The 22,998-nt window shown below is 39.6% G+C and overlaps 1 protein-coding gene and 1 pseudogene across 1 annotated transcript in view; both read right to left on the bottom strand.

The window, feature by feature from the left end:
- The window catches only part of LOC117441807 (zinc finger protein 420-like), a 350,733-nt gene that overhangs the window by 61,452 nt on the left and 266,283 nt on the right, over window positions 1-22,998 (bottom strand). The gene's annotated exons all lie outside the window — the stretch shown is intronic.
- The window catches only part of LOC139432876 (zinc finger protein 208-like), a 111,765-nt pseudogene continuing 97,873 nt past the window's right edge, over window positions 9,107-22,998 (bottom strand).

The raw sequence follows: 22,998 nt of genomic DNA on the forward strand, positions 1-22,998 counted from the left end.
GTGTTAATTTTCTTCATTATTAGTCGATTTTTTTTTTTGGACGAATGCTCCGGGCCCGGTAGACATTATTTACCCTTAATGTCTACCGCTAGTAAATTGTCTACCCCCCCAGTCCCCCCGACAATTTACTAGCGGAATTTACTAGCGGTATTTACTTGCGGTACCGCGGTGGGCCGGCGGTACCGAAGTGGGCCGGTCGAGAGTCCCGGGCTGATTTGTAGTCCCAGTCCGCCCCTGATTGCAGCCGCAGCATTTGCGTCACACAACAGTCGGCCGTTCACGGAAACAAACGATTATGACGGAGAAATGATATCATGAAAGTTACGGTGCTTATTAAGCATTTTAAAATGTATGTGGTAAGTTGCCAAAGTGCTTTGTTTTGAACGTTCATCAGTATTATAATCAAAAAGAGAAATATGAACGTTAGTTTTTACTGAAATTATCAAATAAAGTCAACATTTCACTGAGCTGTGTGGGGTTTGTTCAACTTTTAAAAGATGTTTGAATGGTGATGTACACAGTGATAGGTGTTATGAACTAACGTTTATAATAAATAAATTTGCATCGATTTTAAGATCTTTTCATAGTTCATACAATCATACATATTGGGATCATTTGTATTAATGTGGACCCGAGGGAGAGGGTGACGAGCATAAGTTTCACTTTCATTTTTTATTTCAATTCCAACTTTGGTCATGAAGAATATGTTTCTCTGTTGTCCACGTTCATAAAGCAAAGCAGCAGCATCAGAGCACGGTGCAGAGTCTCTAGATGACTTTACAGTAGTCCCTCGTTCTTATTAAACATCCATGTTGTAGTCCGCCGTTTAGAAAACTGTAGTTTCCATAGTTTCCCCACAGCAGCAGACGCACACAATGACGTCCGCTGGCGCATCATAAACACGTCGGATAGTGAAAGTGCATTCGGATTCTCTAAAGTACCGCAGTCTCTTCTCTTAAGTCCTTTTGAAGTCTCCTATCCACTATCCCTTAACCCCGTGACGTTTCACTCAGAGGTCAAGGAATAGGAGATAGGGTTAGAATTTAGGAGCTGATTATTAAACTATCCGACCGCAACCCCGATCTCTGTAGATAAATAAAGAACTACGACAGATGTGTAATATTTAATGCAGCCAAACTGGAAAATTACAAAAGCATTGTACATCATTTAAACCAATTAATGTTGTGTAATTAACAAAGATAATCTGGTGTTTTTGATTGATGAGTAGTGCAGATATCACTGTAAAATCTATCGACAGTAAGGAGAATACTTACTTCCGGGTGTAAAATCCTCCTTTATCCAATGGGAATGGACGCTTTGCGTCCATAATACAATAAAGGGGACATGATCAAATAGGAATATAATTATCTTTTAAAAAACGTTAAATAAAGGGAACAATCTATTTGACACAGCTGAAGCTCTGGCCTTCCTTAAAAACTAACTAATTTAGTAAAAATCACAGTTGTATTACACACAATGCACTGTTTTTTGAGAACAACAATTCGTAACTAATACACCATAATACATTCTGACGAAAAATAAAAATTATTATGAATACAAATAAAATAAAAGACACCTCCCGTGAGTTAATACAAGCTATAAAGTAGTAAAAAAAAAAAAGTGCTCGGACCTATTTTGTTCACATTATATATGCTTCCGTTAGGCAATATTATAAGGAATCATTCTGTAAACTTTCATTGTTATGCGGATGATACTCAACTATATTTATCAATCAAGCCTGATGAAATTAATCATCTAAATAAAATTCAAGACTGCCTTAAGGACTTAAAAACGTGGATGACCTTAAACTTTTTGATGTTAAACACGACCAAAACTGAAGTTATTGTACTTGGCCCGAAGAATCTACGAAACAAATTATCTAAAGATATACTAACTATGGATGGCATTAATTTGACCTCCAGTGAGACTGTAAGGAATCTTGGTGTTATATTTGATCAGGATTTATCCTTTAACGCCCACATAAAATCAATTTCAAGGACCGCCTACTTCCATCTACGTAACATTGCAAAAATCAGGCATATCTTGCCTCAAAACGATGCAGAGAAACTAGTCCATGCATTTGTTACTTCTAGGCTGGATTATTGTAACTCTTTATTATCAGGGAGTACCAAGAAGTCAATCAAGTCGCTTCAGCTGATTCAAAATGCTGCGGCTCGTGTACTAACCAGAGTTAGGAAAAGGGACCACATTACTCCTGTTCTGGCTGCCTTACACTGGCTCCTGTGTCCTGGATCGCGAGCGCTGGATCTTGAGTCGTAGCTGTGGTCCTGGATCATAGGTCCTGGATGGATATCCTCGTGGATTCATCTTCCTATTATACACACATGCATTTCCAAACATTTGGACTACCTATGTTGCAAATGTATTATCTTTTCAATTTACACACGGCATCTATTGCACGTCTGTCCGTCCTGGGAGAGGGATCCCTCCTCTGTTGCTCTCCCTGAGGTTTCTCCCATTTTTCCCTTTAAACTGGGTTTTCTTTGGAAGTGTTTCCTTGTACGATGTGAGGGTCTAAGGACAGAGGGTGTCATATTGTCATACTGATATTCTGTACACACTGTGAAGACCACTGAGACAAATGTAACATTTGTGATATTGGGCTATATAAATAAACATTGATTGATTGATTGATTGAAAAACGTTTTATAGAATAAAAGCTCACTGCTGGACCTTGTAGAAATGTGTCTGTGCACCACGACAAAGGAGCCTGATTTACTTTACATTGCGGTTGTTTGCGTGGTGCAGACACGTAAATGTAGCAGAGTTCTTGACTCCACCACACACTGCGGTGTTAAGGAGTCGTGGTGGAGTCACGCATTCTGGTGAGACCAGGTTGGCCAGGAGGGAGTTGCAGTAGTCTCGGCGTGAGATGACGAGAGCCTGGACCAGATGCTGCGTCACTTTTTGGGTCAGGAGGGGACGTATCCTCCTGATGTTGTAAAGAGTGTATCTGCAGCAGCGGGTTGTGATAGAGATTTTGAGGGACAACTGGTCCGCTTTCCAAATCTCCGCGCATCCCTAACAAGCTGGTTATCATACAGGAAGGAATCCAGAACATACAAGTATCCGTTAAAACAATAATCTATTTTAATGGTAATATAACAATGCAATACAATCAATACATTACCATACAAAGCCATATCATATCATATGCGTAATGTCAGGAGTATGCCTACTCCTGGCCCTTGTTCATGGGCTGCCACGACCTTCCGGTCCAGGCGGCGCGAGAAGAGAGAGAGAACAAAAAAATGCATGGCTCTCAAATACCAACAGAAACAGGAAGGGGTGTTTAACTGGTCGTCTTTTCCGGTCATCTCAAACAAACACCTCTGGCCTTCACTGCCTCCTATTTCTGCAGCCTCCACACATACACACATCCCCCACATTCCAGATACCACAGTGGGGTCTTGCTCCACCTCCCCCACAGAGCAATAAAACCCTGTTTACTCTAAACAGCCCTTGTTTATAGCCATTTTAGTCCTCACATTTATGAAAGGATAAAACAGAGAAATCAATATAAAACACAAACACAGGTATTGTTTGAACAGTATTCACTTAACTGCTACCATTGATAATTACCAGAGAAACTCAAAGGGACCTCTTTTAATATCTGGAAATTGCAACAAGACTTTCTGCCATTTCAAATGTAACACACTTCTTAAATATCAGATGCTGCAGTTGTTGCAGCGATGTTTGCAGTGAAGGACAGGTTGTTATCTAGGGTCACACCCAGATTCCTTGCAGTCTGCGTTAGGGAAACAACAGAGGGGCCAATATTGATTGTTAGGTCAAGATTGGGACAATCTTTTCCCGGAAAAAAAAAGAAGCAGTTCAGTCTTGTCAAGGTTGAGCTTGAGGTGGTGAGCAGACATCCACTGAGAGATGTGTGCTAGACAAGCAGGGATGCGTGCGACAACCTGGGTTTCAGAACGGGGAAAAGACAAAAATAATTGAGTGTCGTCAGCGTAGCAATGGTATGAAAAACCTAATGCTAATGACAGATCCGAGCGAGTTTGTGAACAGAGAGAAGAGGAGGGGACCGAGGACAGAGCCCCGAAGGACCCCTGTAGATAATTGAACCTCTCCAACTCACCCTGTAAATGGACTGTACTTATATAGCGCTTTATCCAGTCTTTAAGACCCCTCAAAGCGCTTTACATACTACATGTCGTTCACCCATTCATACTGAGCAGTGTATGTTAGGTACTGTAGGTATGGTCTTTGAGTAGGAGGTGAGGAGGGAAAGTGCAGAGCCTGAAACTCCAAGTTCTTGGAGAGTGCGAAGGAGGATCTCATGGTTCACGGTAACGAATGCAGCAGACAGGTCCATACTGTATACTGTAATGGTAGGCTACTGTACAATACAATTACAGTATTGCAGCACATAGTGCTGCATTGTGGGAATATTATCCTTAGGTGGGAAATGTATACAGCAATTTAAAAATGATACTGTAATATTACAGCAATACTGTAATTTGACTGTAAATATTGCTGTAATGTTACAGTCACTTTTGTTGTTACTGTACAACATTTTGGGGTGGAAATATCAGGAGCAAGAGGAGAGGACCGCTGTGACCTTTAACGGATTATTTAGATTTATAAACGTTAGTATTGCCTTTTTCCCCCCCCTAAACGTTCTTATTTTATTTTGCGATTGAGTTGCAGTATTATATGGCTAAACAGCTTCAACAGTCAGCGGACCAAATAGAGGAGAGAGATTCAGAATGTTCTCACTCAAATCGAGGAGGAATCCTACAACCAAGATCTCTCTGCAATTCTGGTCATGATGGCACATCACAGCACCACAACGTCGCTCCAACACTTCACCAATGGCAGTACCCATAAGGAGCCATACACATGCCGCAGTTTTTGCGTGGCTGTGTCTTTAGTTGAAAGACCAGTACATTTCAAGGAAAAAGAAGAGGCTCTTTTCCTTTTGGCTTATGTAAATGGAGTTATACATTATGATCTAGTGCAATGAAAATATAATAATGTATGCCTTTCAAATATTACATTGTATTGTACAATAATTTGAACATATTGTTGTGTGTGTGTGTGTGTGTGTGTGTGTGTCACGACCAAAACGTGAGAAAACACCAACAATCAAACACTTAACACATGTACACACTACACACAACTTACAACATTCAACACTAAATATATTAGTAGGACATTGTGTGAAAAAAAAAACGTTCCTCACACACTCTGAGAGAGAGAGTGGGAGAGAGATAGCGAGAGAGAGAGAAAGAAAGAAAGAGAGAGAGCGAGAGAGAGCGAAAGAAAGAAAGAGAGCAAGAGAGAGAGAGAAAGAAAGAAAGAGCGAGAGAGAGAGAGTGGGGGGGGGGAGGGAGAGAGAAATTAAGAAAGAAAGAAAGAGAGAAAGAAAGAGAGAGAGAGTGAAAGAAAGAAAGAAAGAAAGAGAGAGAGAGAAAGAAAGAAAGAAAGGAGAGAGAGCGAGAGGAGCTGATGTATCCTCCGCGGATGTATTTCCGGCAACAGTGATGTTTAAAAGAGTTGTGACGCACGGCTGGACTGATCTCAACCAATGACAGCTCTGCAAACTGTCTCTCCCCTGGATATTAGGCTTCTTTTTTTATTTTATTAACTGCTTTAATCGTTTACAGTGAGAACAGCTGCAGAGGTCCGTGCAGAAAGTACATAATATATATATATCACTCAATTATATATATAACGGGCCTGAATTACAATCTTTATTTGCAGGCTTTAGATCTATAAACAAAGAGTAGATAGTTTTCTACTTTTACTCAAGTACATGACATGAGTACTTCTACTTTTATTCAAGTATAAGATCTGAGTACTTCTACTTTGACTCAAGTAAAATATCTGAGTAATTATACTTTTAATCAAGTAGGCCTACAATTAGTAAGGCAGTAAGGATTGCCTTGAATCTCTCAGTCAGAGCTGGTTGATGTTGCTGGGAAAAGAGAGGTTTATCGCCCTCTGCTGGTTTCTTTTCAGGTATTGACACACTAAAATATCTGTGTGATAATTTTAAAATCAGAATCCAGTGATGGATGAAGTAGGTTTAATTGGCTCAAGTGGTGCAAACATGAACACAGTAAGATACATTCTATTTACACTACCAGTCAAAAGTTTAGACAAACCTTCTCATTAGAAGTTTGTTATTTATTTTTAATTGTTTCTACTTTGTAGATTTATACTGAAGACATCAAAACTATAAAAGAACACGTATGTAATTATCTAGTAAACCATTTTTTTTCAAATATCCAGAATTTGATTTATATTTTTGCTGGCTGCTGCAGAATGCTTTGGTAGCCATGCAGGTTAAGTGAGCCTTGAATTCTGAATAAATCACCAACAGTGACACCAGCAACTGCACTTAAAGATACATTCAAAGTTCTTGACATTTTCCGGATCGACGACCTCACGAAGCTGACTGAGAGAAGCCAAGAGTGTGCAAAGCTGTCATAAAGGCAAAAGGGGGCTACTTTGAAGACTCTAAAATAAAAATCATACTCTGGATTTTTTAACACTTTTTTGTTAACTAGATAATTCCATATGTGTTCTTTCATAGTTTTGATGTATTCAGTATTATTCTACAAAGTAAAAAACTATTAAAATGAACAAAAACCATTGAATGAGGAGTGTCCAAACTTTTGACTGGTACTGTATATATTATGAAAATATATGAAGTGGTGATGTCACCGGAAGTGAACAAATTAATAAATAAATAGAATACAATTAAATACAAAACATATATATATATATACATATTAAAACTGTTTTGTGGTGGGCCATCTTCTTCCTTTTAAATACATTGTTCTTAAACTGTCAACAATAGTTGCAGAAATGACAACTGGCTAATGTGATTATAAATTAAGTCAAAGAAAATATCCGGTCTGTCTGACTGTGGCCGAGACAAAACAGGGAAATAAGGACAGAGGCCCACAGACCTGATGGCAGTTTACATGTCCAACCATTATCCTCCTTTATGGTGTAAGTATAGTTACAATATTTGCCTTATTATCTCTCAATGGGACATTTGTTTTTTAACATAGGGCAGAGTTTCCGTTATCCGGTAATTGACGGACTAAGACCGACAAATCTATATCCCTCCGGTCAAAATGTCCGGTAAAAATTATTTCCCCTTGGCGCAATATCAGATATCAGGATCAGCTGCTGCTGACGGTGACACGCAGCTCTTCATGATCATCTCCAGCTCGACATGGTCACCTGCAGCCCTACATGATGGAGCTCGACATGATCACCTGCAGCCCTACATGATGCAGCTCTACATGATCACCTGCAGCTCTACATGATGCAGCTCTATAGTATCACCTGCAGCTCTACATGACCACTTGCAGCTCTACATGATCAAACAACACACAAGAGGATGTAGATGTTTAAAAAAGCTATTTTTGCTAAATGAATGCTGCTGATATGTCAGTATTGGCTTTTAGCTTGATTATGTTGCCTCTAAGCTCATTTATTGCCAGAAAATCAATTTGTAATACATGTTTTACTGGGTGAGATGATCCTTAACCCTCTGGAGTCTAAGGGTATTTTCTCGAATTTTTGATGTTTTCTTAAATCCCCTTTTAAATGTATTTCTTCTAACATGGCACCCCATGTGTTAACCAGTTTGAGTCTCCTCACAAAGGACTTCAGGACTTCAACTGACAATTATTTTTCATTAATGATTCATCTGAATCTTATTTTCTGGGAAAATTGATTAATTGGTGGAAAATATTTTTTAAAAAGGGTTCATCTCAGTTTCTCGAGTCCAAACCCAAAAATACTCAGTATAATATGATGGAAGCATTGGATAGCAGGACATCTTTACATTTAAAACAGCACTTTCTGCCAGGTTTTCATTAATAATTACTTTAAAGCAATTACATGCTCACAAATCTACACTACTGATATCAGACTCACACACCTACTTCTGGTTTTAGAAAAATATTGACTCTTTGTTTGTAGATATCTCTCTGCACGGACCTCAGCAGCTGTTGTCACTGGAAACATTGTGTCATGATTAAAGCATTTAATAAAATAAAAAAAGTAGCCGAATATCCAGGGGAGAGACAGTTTGCAGAGCTGTTATTGGTTAAGATAAGTCCGGCCAAAATGAGTTTACCTTCAACATGGCGTGCTGAAATCGATTTCTGGGTCACTACCAGAGGACCATGGAGTCAAGCAAAAAATTTGACAATTGAGAAAGGGCTATTAACTCTTCTGTCTTTAAGGAATATTCTTTAACGAGCACCGGGAATTTCTGGCATATTCATGCTCTGTATAAACTGTAAAGTATAATTTGTGATATTGGGCTGAATAAATAAACTTTGATTCACTTGGATTGATGGATTTTACGTAATAAATACACTTCAGAGCCCTCAACAGCCAGATATAAATGTTAATTAGCGTGAAAGATGGTGTTGCTAATGCTAAATATTTACCATTTTTGCTTAAAAGATTCCTTAAATTATACATTGTTGATCAACATAGTTTCCAGAAAGTTATTCCACCACAAACAATTGAAAGAACAATTTTATGATTCTGATTGAACTTCTTTTATAGGTGTTCAGAGACTTAAACTGTTGGAGAAACAGACTTATGGTTGTGTAATACCTCATTATGTGCTGGAGTCCTTCACTGGAACAAACCAGGACAAACACATTGAGTTAAAAAGTTAAATATTGAATCGCGATTAATCGCATGATTGTCCATAGTCAATCGCGATTAATCGCAAATTATTCGCACAATTTGTATCTGTTCTAAATGTTCCTTAGAGGGATATTTTTAATAATGCTCTTATCAACATATGAGTGGACAAATATGCTTTGTGCAAATGTTTGTTTATTATCATTTGAACAATGACAAATATTCTCATGAATATTAAACATAACAACCTCTGAACATTACAAATATCCGCCTCAATTCAACCTGGAACCTCTCTCATACAATACAATAATACAATACAAAGTGTGTGTGTGTGTGTGTGTGTGTGTGTGTGTGTGTGTGTGTGTGTGTGTGTGTGTGTGTGTGTGTGTGTGTGTGTGTGTGTGTGTGTGTGTGTGTGTGTGTGTGTGTGTGTATGGAAAGAGACACTGATGGATCATTGGAGCTATGTGCAAGTCAAGGCATATGCTCGAACGGGAGCTGCCTGGACGCTGCAATCATGTTGCGCGCACTATCAGTGCTGAATTCTCGTACAATGTCCCACTGTCTTGCTACCTGCATAAAGTAGGGGCTGTCAGCATCAGCTTGTAGATGGTATTTTAAACTTGATGAGCTCTGAAACTACGGGGCGGCCGAGGACAAAAAATACACATGCGTTAATCGCATTAAAATAATTAGTGCGTTAATTTTTGTTTGGGTCAACGTGTTATTAGCGCGTTAACTTGACAGCCCTAGTTGAAACATAGCATAGTAGAACAATGATTTGAATTACATCGGGAGAAACAGCATCTCTGTGGCCTTGTTTTGGGACAGTGTGAAAGCTGGTTAAAACATAAAAAACTGTTCGTCAGATTAAAACATAAATAACTGTTCCTCAGATTTAGGAAAATACATGATGGGTTAGGGAGAAAACAGCATCTCTTCACACCAGTACGGTGTCTCTCCAGTGTGAACACGATGATGTGTTCTGAGAGCACCTGATGTCGTGAATGTTTTCCCACACGCTTCACAGATGTACGGCTTCTCTCCAGTGTGAACGCGTTTATGTGTTTTGAGAGCACATGATTGAGTGAATGTTTTCCCACACTCTTCACAGCTGTATGGTTTCTCTCCAGTGTGAATACGTTGATGTGTTTGGAGATTACCTGATGTCGTGAACGTTTGCCTACACTCTTCACAGCTGTATGATTTTTCTCCAGTGTGAACAAGTTGATGTGTTTTGAGAGCACATGATTGAGTGAATGTTTTCCCACACTTTTCACAGCTGTATGGTTTCTCTCCAGTGTGAATACGTTGATGTGTTTGGAGATTACCTGATGTCGTGAACGTTTGCCTACACTCTTCACAGCTGTACGGTTTCTCTCCAGTGTGAATACGTTGATGTGTTTTGAGAGCACATGATTGAGCGAACGTTTTCCCACATTTTCCACAGCTGTACGGTTTCTCTCCTGTGTGAATACGTTGATGTGTTTTGAGAGCACCTGATGTAGTGAATGTTTTCCCACACTCTTCACAGCTGTACGGTTTATCTCCTGTGTGAATACGTTGATGTGTTTTGACACCAGCCGATCTAGTGAAACTTTTCCCACACTCTTCACAGCTGTACCTTCTTTCTCCTGTATGAATGCGCAGGTGGCATTTTAGATTTCCAGATTTTGTAAAGGATTCATCACATTGCTGACAGCTGTGACGGTTCTCTCTTCCTTTCGGTGTCTAAAACAGACGGACAGAGAAAGAGAGAAAGTAAATCTAAAAAGCATAAATACATATAGAGTTCCCACAATAAAAACTCACTTAATATATATACAGTTAACAAAATACTACTTGTACTAACTGTTTTTGCTTGTTATATTTGTATTCTATTCTACACAGTATATACCAGAGGTGGGGGACTCGAGTCATATGACTTGACTCGAGTCACATATTTTTTGACCGGAGACAAGCTTGACTAACATTGATAAAAGACTCAAATTGACTTTGACTTGGTATTCATGACTTGAGACTTGACTTAGGCTTGAGACAGATGACTTGAAAGGACTTTACTTTTTAAAATAAAATATTTGTTTTTTTATTGTACGAAGCCAAGGGCAATGAAAAAAAAGTGCATACATTCTTTGAGATATATTTCGAATTCGGACTTCATTTGAGGTACATTTCGACCAGGGGTGTAGAGCTATTTGTTTAACCTGTTAAGCCCCAAACGTGTTTTTCAGGTCTCAAGCTCGAAAATGAAAGTTCCAGAACAAATGACCATAACTACACTTCTAAAAAAGGGAACATTAATAATCTTTTTTCTCAAAGTAATGATAAACCTGTGAGTTGGATGTAGAATATTCAGATTCAATATAGATGTTTTTTATTTTAAAGAAAATTCAGATTGAAAATAGTAAAACAATGTGAATTATAGTGTCCGTCCAAAAATGTGTTTTACTTATAGTGAAAACATTACATGTCACTTGTTAGACGCTTTTATCCAAAGCGACTTACATACTCAATACTGTGGACAATCCCCACAGGAGCGATTTGGGGTGAAGTGTCTTGCCCAGGGACACAACGACATGCTGACTGCAGTGGGGTTTGAACCTGTGACCATCTGTAGCTAACACCAACGCACAACCCACTGCGCCACACACCTCCTTGGAAACCACCCTTGGATGATGGGTTAGTAGACTGAAAGCTTTAGGAATCCAAAATACAACATATAATAAGTACCCTGTATCAAGATTGATGCAAAACAAGTGACATTTGACCTTTTTAGAAAAAAAACTCCACCTCTGGCGTCATTTGGGTAGAAATGGGCGTTTTTGCCGTTTCTCTGGAACCCATTGGTCAATTTTGATGATTGACATCTCTTTTGAACTGTTACAGCCAATAGAATCAAAGGTGAATTTACACATACACACCAACGTTACCATTAAGAAGTGGGGGCTATGCACACACAGTTTGCCCAAAACGAAAGCTATCTTACGCTCTGAATTCTGACAACTTAAAACTAGGTTTATTGCTGATGGATTATCAGAAATCCTTTCAAAGTGACACAGACACATTGGATTAACCTATCGATTAACCTTCAGCAGCGTTTTTATCGTTTTAATGCCATTGAAGACAACTTTTGATCAGACAACAACAAAGGTAAGACATATTGCCGTTTTGGCTACCTAATACCACGTGTTGTGATGTCTGTTTTTGTTTCTCATTTCGCGAGTTGTGATCATGGAGTGATGATACAGACACCCATCGAATCTGTTTAATTTCACGATGCTTGTAGCAGTCAAAATCCTATAGAACTAAAACAGCCGCTGAGGCACTAGTTAGCAGATCTTACGCAGGGCAATGATCATCCAAGTCAAGACAAGAACCTCCATTTGTGCATTTTATTCCAATAATAATACAATGAACAGGTTTCCTATACCTCTTTTCCTTAAGCCATTCCTATGGCTTTCCTTTGTGTGGCTTGAAACACCCTAATAAAAAAACGTTTGCCTACTAGTGCTCTGGCTCCCACCACCCACCTGTCTCCAATATATACAATTACAACAGGTGCTCTAATTACCCAGTGCCCAAAACATGCCTTCAAAATAAAAGCATAGAAACTACTTTAACTTATGACACTAACTAAGAATACATTTAAATAAATGATAATAATAATAAACACTATAAACAGCAAGAAAATACATGTTAAACTATTAAATAATATAAAGAGATATATATATAGCTCCAACAATGCTAATCGGTATGTTGGATTTGCATTTACGATAAGTAATAAGGGTGATATACCGTGAGTTATATGCTAACGGCGTTAGCCTTTTTCCGCTCAGGGTTAATTCAGAGGCTCAGCGTTAGTCTTGTGTTTTTTTTGCTAAAAATTGTTCATATCATCAGTTAGCTGAGTTTGTTCCTGTTACATGGATATGAAACATTGACAGTTTATTAAATATTAAGAAGCCCTCAGATGCTGTTTCCTGCAGATGATGCGTTTTCCCCCCGCCAGCGGGCGGATGGGGTTCAACAGGATCGGCAAAACACGAGAGTCTGTGAACCAGTCTGTCTTGATCTATGAATTCATGTCCGTGACTCTCACAGTATCTAATACCCGAAGCTGATTTATAGAAGGAAAACCTCCTTCACTTCATGAAATCTCTGTTGCACCAGGAGGCAGTGACGTGTAACTCAGCAGAATCTGAGAAGAGCAGCACCAGCTGCTAAGAGCTGTGCCTTTTACTGCACTGTGTTTACTTTCATTCGAACAGCTAATGAGCGACGGCAGGCTGCTACATTTTAACCACACACCCATCTGCTTAGGGATGACATATTAACCTGTTAAGCCCCAAGGTCCCCCTCGGCGGGTACTTTTTTTCACGCCACTGTGTCTCAGGGGATCTTAATATTTAAGAACCTATTAATGTGTTATACCAGATTAACGGGAATAATCTCAGCTAATTGACGATACAAACCATTTTTACCAAAACAAAACACAAGTGTCATAAGAAGCATCTAAATGACCCCTGAGCAAAAAATGCTAACGCACTTTGCCACAGAACTCAAGATAAAAGATATCCTTATTGCTTATCGTAGCTGCACATACAAGATATCCGATTAAAGTTGAGGTTCCACATATTATTTAGGTATATAGTATCATCACTGAGTGATCCGAACTTGCGACAGGGGAAGCAAACACAGGCATCACAACACGTACCTTTACGTAGCTTTTACTTTTATCGTCTCACCGTAGCTGTCAATCTGATCAAAAGACTTGTTCAATGGCATTAAAACAAGAAAAAACGCGGCTGAATCGTTTAATCCATAGGTTGATAATGTTTCTGTGGAATATTTTCTTGAATTTATAATTAGGGCTGTTGAACGATTACAAATGTTAATCAGATTAATCACAGATTACAATTTTATTAATCATGATTAATCACCATTCAAACTATGTCCAAAATATGCCATTTCTTTATGTATATTGTTGTGGGAATGGAAAGATAAATGAAAGAAGGTGGATATATCCATTTAACATACAGTATGTATGCACTGTATGTATGTATGTTTATTATTATAACATTGTTCTGTGTGTCAAAATGAAAGACAGCCCACACACTTATCAATCATCAAACCGTGGGGTCTTATTGCATTACGTGTTGATTTATATCAACACGGGGGGGGCGTAGTTTTGGCACAATTCCGTCGTACAGACTGACGTTAACAGCAGCCCTGTCTGTGCACACGGAGACCGGCTCTGTCGTCCGTACCTGCGTACCAGTTATGTGTACCCCTGTACTACAGCAAAAGTATTCTCCGTCGTATTTTGCTTACTTTAACATCATTTTTCATGGTGGGACTAAGGTGGGGCTAAGCCATTTCTTGGTATGGGTGTAGCCTACCCCAGCCATACCCTGGTGCTGCCACTGGTGGGATGTATGGGGTGGGCCATCCTGCACATGCGTTAAATGCGTTACATATGTTAACGCAATTAATTTTAAAAAAAATTACCGCCATTAACGCGATAATTTTGACAGCATTATTTATAATCCATAATTCCGTTTTTATGTAAAAATCGGAGAGTAAAAGTTAGCTGCTAATGGTAGCCACCAGAGTTATCGCAGCTTCCGGTTTTGGCTATGCGTCAGTCTCACACAAATACATTACCAAATAAGGAGTATGTGGGGGTTCCCCTCGATTCCATTGGCTCTAACGGTTAGAAAGAGATGTCAATCAGCAAAATCGAGCAAGGGGGGCCAAAGATAGGTCAAATCCACCCAAATGACCCCTGAAGTGGGTTTTTTTGCTAAATCTCTCTAAAAAGGTCAAATTTAACTTGTTTTGCATCAATCTTGATACAGGGTACTTATTGTTATATCAATTTTGGACCTAGTCATAGTAACTAGGTATGTTATTAAGTTACAGTTTCCATAGAATCGTCTCTTTGCTAATTATTACGTTAAGTGAGCTGACGCCAAGCTCAGAGGAAATGCAAAGAGGCTATATTTATATATAATAGAGTTAAGTGTTAGTTAATGAAAGAAATGTATGTGTGTTCATGTGCAGACGTATATATAGTTTGTTAATTGGATAATTCATATCCTGCAAGACTCCTAAAGAAGTCATGAGATGATGAGCTTTCGACAACCGGAACATGTCCAAGTTTAGGAGACCTGACAATGTGTGAGCGTTAAACATGTTTAGGGAACATGTTTGTGTGTCATTTAGAAACGTATATCTGCCCCTGTGTTTCTTGTATTCATGGGAGCATTGCTGTATGATTGATTGAGAGCAGGTAATGTTTCCCCATTGTTGTTTGTGGTGCACAACTAAATAATAATGATTAATCTCAACTATTTATGTGTGTGTTTTATTGATTCCTCTCTGTTTCATTCTTTCCTGTTGTGTTATGCTGGATCGCCACAACACTTATTATATGTTGTAGTTTGGATTCCTAAAGCTTTTAGTCTACCATCCCATCATTCAAGGGTGGTTTTCACTATAATATTTTTTTTTTGGACGGACACAATCATTTACATTGTTTTACTGTGTTCAATCTGAATTTACTTTCTTCGGTTTAGCTCCGGCTCTTTTCACACCTCCCAGAGTCCGACTGGTGCTGCGTCATTGCGTCATTGTTTGCGTCATAAAGCCAAACCTCGCGGAAACCCCTCACAGCTGACACCGACAACAACAACAATGGCCGATTGTGTTGAAGCGCTACTCGTTCTGGTTTTGCTTTGTCGAAACTAAATGGAAGTAATGGGACGACTTTACTACCAACTTTACAGTCGTTACATGCTACATTCAAAACCGCTTTACAATCCTAATCATCAACGACGATTCAGATTCCGTAGGAGAAAGAAGGTACATATACGTCCTATTTGATGTTAGAGCTAGCTGTTGTTAGCCTCTGCATGCGCCAAGCTCAAACTACCCAGCTTTGCTAAATTAATTACTATGGTATAACATTAAAACTGATTCTCAATGTTATTTCCACAGATCATGTTCAAGCTGGCGGAAAGGCGGAGGTCGTGTGTCATTTGGACACAGCCCAGATCTTCCGACTGGTGGAACACCATTGTTCCAGACTTCTCCCCTCTGCAATTCATGCAGAATTTCCACGTGTCCAGGCAGTCCTTTGACTACATCTGCAAACAGGTCAGGCAGCGTTATGGGGAGAAGTTACCGTCTGTGTATACCCAATTCAAAACGGGTTGCAATTGCCCTCTTGAAGCTGGCCACCGGAGGTGAATACAGGACCATCAGCCATCTTTTTGGGTAGGCCTAAGCACCGTTTGCCTCTGTGTTCAGGATTTTCTGCAGGGGCAACCATGGAAGTGCTGCTTCCACTACATATCACATTTCCTGATTGGGAGAAGTTGGTGGAATGGCAACTTTTTTAAAAACAGACGTTGGAGAGCTCCACAGTGTGTTGGTAGAAGCCACATCCCTATTTTAGCACCCCGAGATTATCCCAAGACTATTATAACAGAAAAGGATGTAATTCTGTTGTTCTACAGGCTGTTGTTGATGGCAGGGGGATGTTCTGGGATGTGTGTGTTGGCGACCCAGGTAGTGTACATGATGCTAGAGTGCTAAAACAATCCAATATTTGGGTGGCTATCAGTGATGGAGTGTTGCTGGGGGAAGGAGGAGGCCAAAACAAAATGACCATCTCTGGCTGTGATGTGGGACATTACCTGATTGGTGACCCAGCCTTTCCAATGCAAAGATCTGGTGTTTTTGAGTTTGTTTGTTTGTTTGTTTGTAGCCTTTATTTAACCAGGTGAAAGCCCCTTGAGATCAAAAGATCTCTTTTTCAAGGGTGACCTGCAGAGTAGTGCAGATATCACTGTAAAATCTATCGACAGTAAGGAGAATACTTACTTCCGGGTGTAAAATCCTCCGTTATCCAATGGAAATGGACGCTTTGCGTCCGTAATACAATAAAGGGGACATGATCAAATAGGAATATAATTATCTTTTAAAAAACGTTAACTAAAGGTAACAGTCTATTTGACACAGCTGAAGCTCTGGCCTTCCTTAAAAACGAACTAATTTAATAAAAATCACAGTTATATTACACACAATGCACTGTTTTTTGTGAACAAAAATTCGTAACTAATGCACCATAATACATTCTGACGAAAAATAAAATAAAAGAAGCCTCCCCGTGAGTTACTACGAGCTATAAAGTAATAAAAACGTTTTATAGAATAAAAGCTCACTGCTGGACCTTGTAGAAATGCGTGTGTGCAACCACGACAAGGAGCCTCATTCCACTTACATTGCGATTGTTTGCGTGGTGCAGACACGTAAATGTAGCAGAGTTCGTGACTCCACCACACACTGCGGTGTTAATGAGTCCGTGGTGAAGTCACGCATTCTGGTGAGACCTGGTTGGCCAGGGAGGGAGTTGGCAGTAGTCTAGGCATGAGATGACGAGAGCTTGGACCAGAAGCTGCGTCACTTTCTGGGTCAGCTGGGGACGTATCCTCCTGATGTTTTAAAGAGTGTATCTGCAGCAGGGTTGTTGCAGCGATGTTTGCAGTGAAGGACAGGTTGTATCTAGGGTCACAGCCAAATTCCTTGCCGTCTGAGTCGGGGAAACAACAGAGGGGCCGATGTTGATTGTTAGGTCAAGAGTGGGACAATCTTTTCCCGGAATTTTTTTTATATACAGAGCCCCGAGGGACCCCTGTAGATAATTGAACCTCTCCAAGTCACCCTGTAGGTGCGGTCTTTGAGTAGGAAGGTGAGGAGGGAAAGTGCAGAGCCTGAAACTCCAAGTTCTTGGAGAGTGTGAAGGAGGATCCTGATGGTTCACTGTGTCGAATGCAGCAGACAGGTCCATACTGTATACTGTAATTGGTAGGCTACTGTAACAATACCAATTAACAGTATTGCAGCACATAGTGCTGCTGCATTGTGGGAATATTATCCTTAGGTGGGAAATGTATACAGCAATTTAAAAATGATAATTAATTAATTAACAATAATTTGACTGTACATTTTGTGTAATGTTACAGTCACTTTTGTTGTTACTGTACAGCATTCGCTGTGTCCTTTAATGGATTATTTAGATTTAGAAACTTTATTATTGCCTTTTTTTCCCCCCTAAACGTTCTTATTTTATTTTGCAATTGAGTTGCAGTATTATATGGCTAAACAGCTTCAACAGTCAGCGGACCAAATGGAGGAGAGAGATTCAGAATGTCCTCACTCAAATCGAGGAGGAATCCTCCAACCAAGATCTCTCTGCAATTCTGGTCATGATGGCACATTTCTTCAAGGAAAAAAGAAGAGGGCTCTTTTCCTTTGGTTTATGTAAGTGGAGCTATACATTATGATCTAGTTGCAGGGGTGGGGAACCTCCGGCCCCCGGGCTGTATACGGCCCGCGAGGCAATTTGATACGGCCCTCAAGGTAATTTATAACCACAGGCAAAAAATAAATCTAGACCGCAAAAATAATTAAACAAGCAAGTGCCTGTTTTTCCTGGCCAAGGTCAGGTTCCTTGAACACAACACGAGCTAACGTGTCATCACGTGGTATATGTCTCGTCTGACAGGGGTGCAGTTCTGACGGAGGCACCACAACGTCGCTCCAACACTTCACCAATGGCAGTTACCGATAAGGAGCCATACACATGCCGCAGTTTTTGCGTGGCTGTGTCTTTAGTTGAAAGACCAGTAGCGATATGTTCATCTTGTCATACTGATCATACAGTCAATAACTTTGTTGTTATTAGCATCTGGTTTAGCTAGCTATGCTAACGAATTTAAGAAGCTTTTTCTACAACCAGTGAGGTAAAGGCACATCTTTATATGATCATTATAGTTATAAAAAAATAAGAGAATAAAGTAAACGGGTATAAAATACTATAGGCCTATGACTGTAACAAAGTTAGTTGTTATTAATAAACAAGAATACAGTTTGAAAGGAGAGTGTGATTTGTAAAATATCCATAAAGAAAAAGAAATCTGCTTACAGTTCTGTTTTCATATGGGTGTTGAGAGATGTATCCATAGAGCTCTTAATGTTGCTCTCAAAGTGCACCAGATTGATGCTTTTAACTTCAACATTTAAAAAAAAATTCTTCCCGGTTAAGTCCCACCCCCACTTAAATCATGTCCATATGGATAGGATACTAAATACATTTGCACACATCTTGTGTCCATATCTTTCTGCTTTGGTGGTCATGCCACAAACCGTGCACGTGCCTGCATGCGCGAGTCATGGTAAGATATCTGGATTAAGAGGTTGCTTTTTTCTTTGCACAGCATGAAAGAAAGGCCAAATGAATGGGCTGTGATTTTAGTATTTTATGTACAGGTCAATAATTTGTAACGGCCCTCGGAGGATGTTTGAACATATTGAAATGGACCTTGAGAGAAAAAGGTCCCCCACCCCTGAATCTAGTGCAATGAAAATGTAATAAATGTGTGCCTTTCAAATATTACCTTGTATTGTACAATAATTTGAACATATTATTGTGTGGGTGGGTGTGTGTGTGTGGTGTGTGTGGGTGTGTGTGTGTGTGTGTGTGTGTGTGTGTGTGTGTGTGTGTGTGTGTGTGTGTGTGTGTGTGTTGTGTGTGTTTGTGTCATCAGACATTTAACACATGTACCACTACACACAACTTACAACACTAAATATATTAGTAGGACATCGTGTGGAAAAAAAACTTTCCTCACACACTCTGAGAGAGAGAGTGAGAGAGAAAGAAAGAAGAGAGAGAGCGCGAAGAAAGAGAGAGAGAGAGCAAAAAGAAAGAAAGAGAGAGTGAGAGAGAGAAAGAGAGAGAGAAAGAGAGAACGAAGAGAAAGACTAAGGAGTTGAGAGAGAGAGAGAGAAAGAAGAGAGAGAGTGAAAGAAAGGAGAGAAGAGAGAGAAGATGAGTGTGAAGAGAGAGATGAGAGAGAGAGGAGAGAGAGGAACTGATGTTCCTCCGCAGATGTATTTCCGGCAACAGTGATGTTTAAAAGAGAGTCGTGACGCACGGCTGGACTGATCTCTCCCCTGGATATTAGGCTTCTTTTTTAATCGTGATGCAATGTGTACAGTGAGAACAGCTGCAGAGGTCCGTGCAGAAAGTATATAATATATATAACAGGCCTGAATTACACTCTTTATTTGCAGGCTTTAGTAGATCTATAAACAAAGAGTAGATCGTTTTCTACTTTTACTCAAGTTTAAGATCAGAGTACTTCTACTTTTACTCAAGTAAAATATCTTTGTACTTCTACTTTTAATCAAGTAGGCCTACAATTAGTAAGGTAGTAAGGATTGCCTTGAATCTCTCAGTCAGAGCTGGTTGATGTTGCTGGGAAAAGAGAGGTTTATCGCCCTCCGCTGGTTTCTTTTCAGGTATTGACACACTAAAATATCTGTGTGATAGTTTTAAAATCAGAATCCAGTGATGGATGAATTGGTGCAAACATGAACACAGTAAGATACATTTTATTTATACTACCAGTCCAAAGTTTATACAAACCTTCTCATTAGAAGTTTGTTATTTATTTTAATTGTTTCTACATTGTAGATTTATACTGAAGACATCAAAACTATAAAAGAACACGTATGTAATTATCTAGTAAATCATTTTTTCAAAAATCCAGAATTTGATTTATATTTTGCTAGCTGCTGCAGAATGCTTTGGTAGCCATGCAGGTTTAGTGAGCATTGCATTCTGAATAAATCACCAACAGTGACACCAGCAACTGCACTTAAAGATACATTCAAAGTTCTTGACATTTTCCGGATCGACGACATCATGAAGCTGACTGAGAGAAGCCAAGAGTGTGCAAAGCTGTCATAAAGGCAAAAGGGGGCTACTTTGAAGACTCTAAAATAACAATCATACTCTGGATTTTTTAACACTTTTTTGTTAACTAGATAATTCCATATGTGTTCTTTCATAGTTTTGATGTATTCAGTATTATTCTACAAAGTAAAAAAACTATTAAAATGAACAAAAACCATCGAATGAGGAGTGTCCAAACTTTTGACTGGTACTGTATATATTATGAAAATATATTGAAGTGGTGACGTCACCGGAAGTGAACAAATTAATAAATAAATAGAATACAATTAAATACAACACATATATATATACCATATTAAAACTGTTTTGTGGTGGGCCATCTTCTTCCTTTTAAATACATTGTTCTTAAATTGTCATCAATAGTTGCAGAAATGTTCTAAATGTTCCTAAGAGGAATATTTTTTAATAATGCTCTTATCAACATATGAGTGGACAAATATTGCTTTGTGCAAATGTTTGTTTTATTATCATTTGAACAATGACAAATATTCTCATGAATATTAAACATAACAACCTCTGAACATTACAAATATCCGCCTCAACAATTCAACCTGGAACCTCTCTCATACAATACAATAATACAATACAAAGTGTGTGTGTGTGTGTTGTGTGTGTGTGGTGTGTGGTGTGTGTGTGTTGTGTGTGTGTGTGTGTGGTGTCGTGTGTGTTGTGTGTGGTGTGTGTGTGGTGTGTGGGGAGAGAACACTGATGGATCATTGGAGCTATGTGCAAGTCAAGGCATATGCTCGAACAGGGGGAGCTAACTGGACGCTGCAATCATGTTGCACGCACTATCATTGCTGACTTTTCGTACAATGTCCCACTGTCTCCCTAACTGCATAAAGTCAAGTGCTCGGCGCAGTTTGTCGGCGAAATGTCGCTCCTCTGTTTTAATTTAAAGCTCCTTATATCCTTTAGCGCAGCTAGCTAGCACCAGATGCTATCAACAACAATACACGTAAGGTGTGCCCGTTCTCTCTCTCTCTCGCTCACTCGCGCCACACATACACACACCCTCCCGGTCCTCTCCGATGGCCAGTCGGTGCCTGCCCGGTGAGCGTGGAAGTGTGGTCTGCCGCAAGCGGACGGCAGGAGCGGGGCTGTCAGCATCAGCTTGTAGATGGTATTTTAAACTTGATGCGCTCTGAAACTACGGGGCGGCCGAGGACAAAGAAAACACATGCGATAATCGCGTTAAAATAATTAGTGGCGTTCATTTATTTTTGCGTCAACGCGTTGTTAACTTGAAAGCCCTAGTTGAAAACATAGTATAGTAGAACAATGATTTGAATTACATCGGGAGAAACAAACATCTCTGTGGCCTTGTTTTTGGGACAGTGTGAACGCTGGTTAAAACATAAAAACTGTTCCTCAGATTAAAACATAAAAAACTGTTCCGATTTACGAAAATACATGATGGGTTAGGGGAGAAAAACAGCATCTCTTCACACAGTACGGTGTCTCTCCAGTGTGAACACGATGATGTGTTCTGAGAGCACCTGATGTCGTGAATGTTTTCCCACACGCTTCACAGAAGTACGGTTTATCTCCAGTGTGAACACGTTTATGTGTTTTGAGAGCACACGATTGAGTGAATGTTTTCCCACACTCTTCACAGCTGTATGGTTTCTCTCCAGTGTGAATACGTTGATGTGTTTGGAGATTACCTGATGTCGTGAACGTTTGGCTACACTCTTCACAGCTGTATGATTTTTCTCCAGTGTGAACAACTTTATGTGTTTTGAGAGCACATGATTGAGTGAATGTTTTCCCACACTCTTCACAGCTGTATGGTTTCTCTCCAGTGTGAATACGTTGATGTGTTTGGAGATTACCTGATGTCCGGTGAACATTGCCTACACTCTTCAAAACTGTACGGTTTCCTCTCCAGTGTGAATACGTTGATGTATTTTGAGAGCACCTGATTGAGTGAACGTTTTCCCACATTTTTCCACAGCTGTACGGTTTCTCTCCTGTGTGAATACGTTGATGTGTTTTGAGAGCACCTGATGTGGTGAACGTTAGCCCACACTCTTCACAGCTGTATGGTTTCTCTCCAGTGTGAATACGTTGATGTGTTTTAAGAGGACCTGATTGAGTGAATGTTTTCCCACACTCTTCACAGCTGTACGGTTTATCTCCTGTGTGAATACGTTGATGTGTTTTAAGAGGACCTGATTGAGTGAATGTTTTCCCACACTCTTCACAGCTGTACGGTTTATCTCCTGTGTGAATACGTTGATGTGTTTTGACACCAGCCGATCTAGTGAAACTTTTCCCACACTCTTCACAGCTGTACCTTCTTTCTCCTGTATGAATGCGCAGGTGGCATTTTAATTTTCCAGATTTTGTAAAGGATTCATCACATTGCTGACAGCTGTGACGTTTCTCTCTTCCTTTCGGTTTCTAAAACAGACGGACAGAGAAAGAGAGAAGGTAAATCTAAAAAGCATAAATACAGATAGAGTTGCCACAATAAAAACTCACTTAATATATATACAGTT

The sequence above is a fragment of the Pseudochaenichthys georgianus genome, unplaced genomic scaffold, assembly GCF_902827115.2.
Source record: "Pseudochaenichthys georgianus unplaced genomic scaffold, fPseGeo1.2 scaffold_200_arrow_ctg1, whole genome shotgun sequence".
Classification (NCBI taxonomy): domain Eukaryota; kingdom Metazoa; phylum Chordata; class Actinopteri; order Perciformes; family Channichthyidae; genus Pseudochaenichthys; species Pseudochaenichthys georgianus.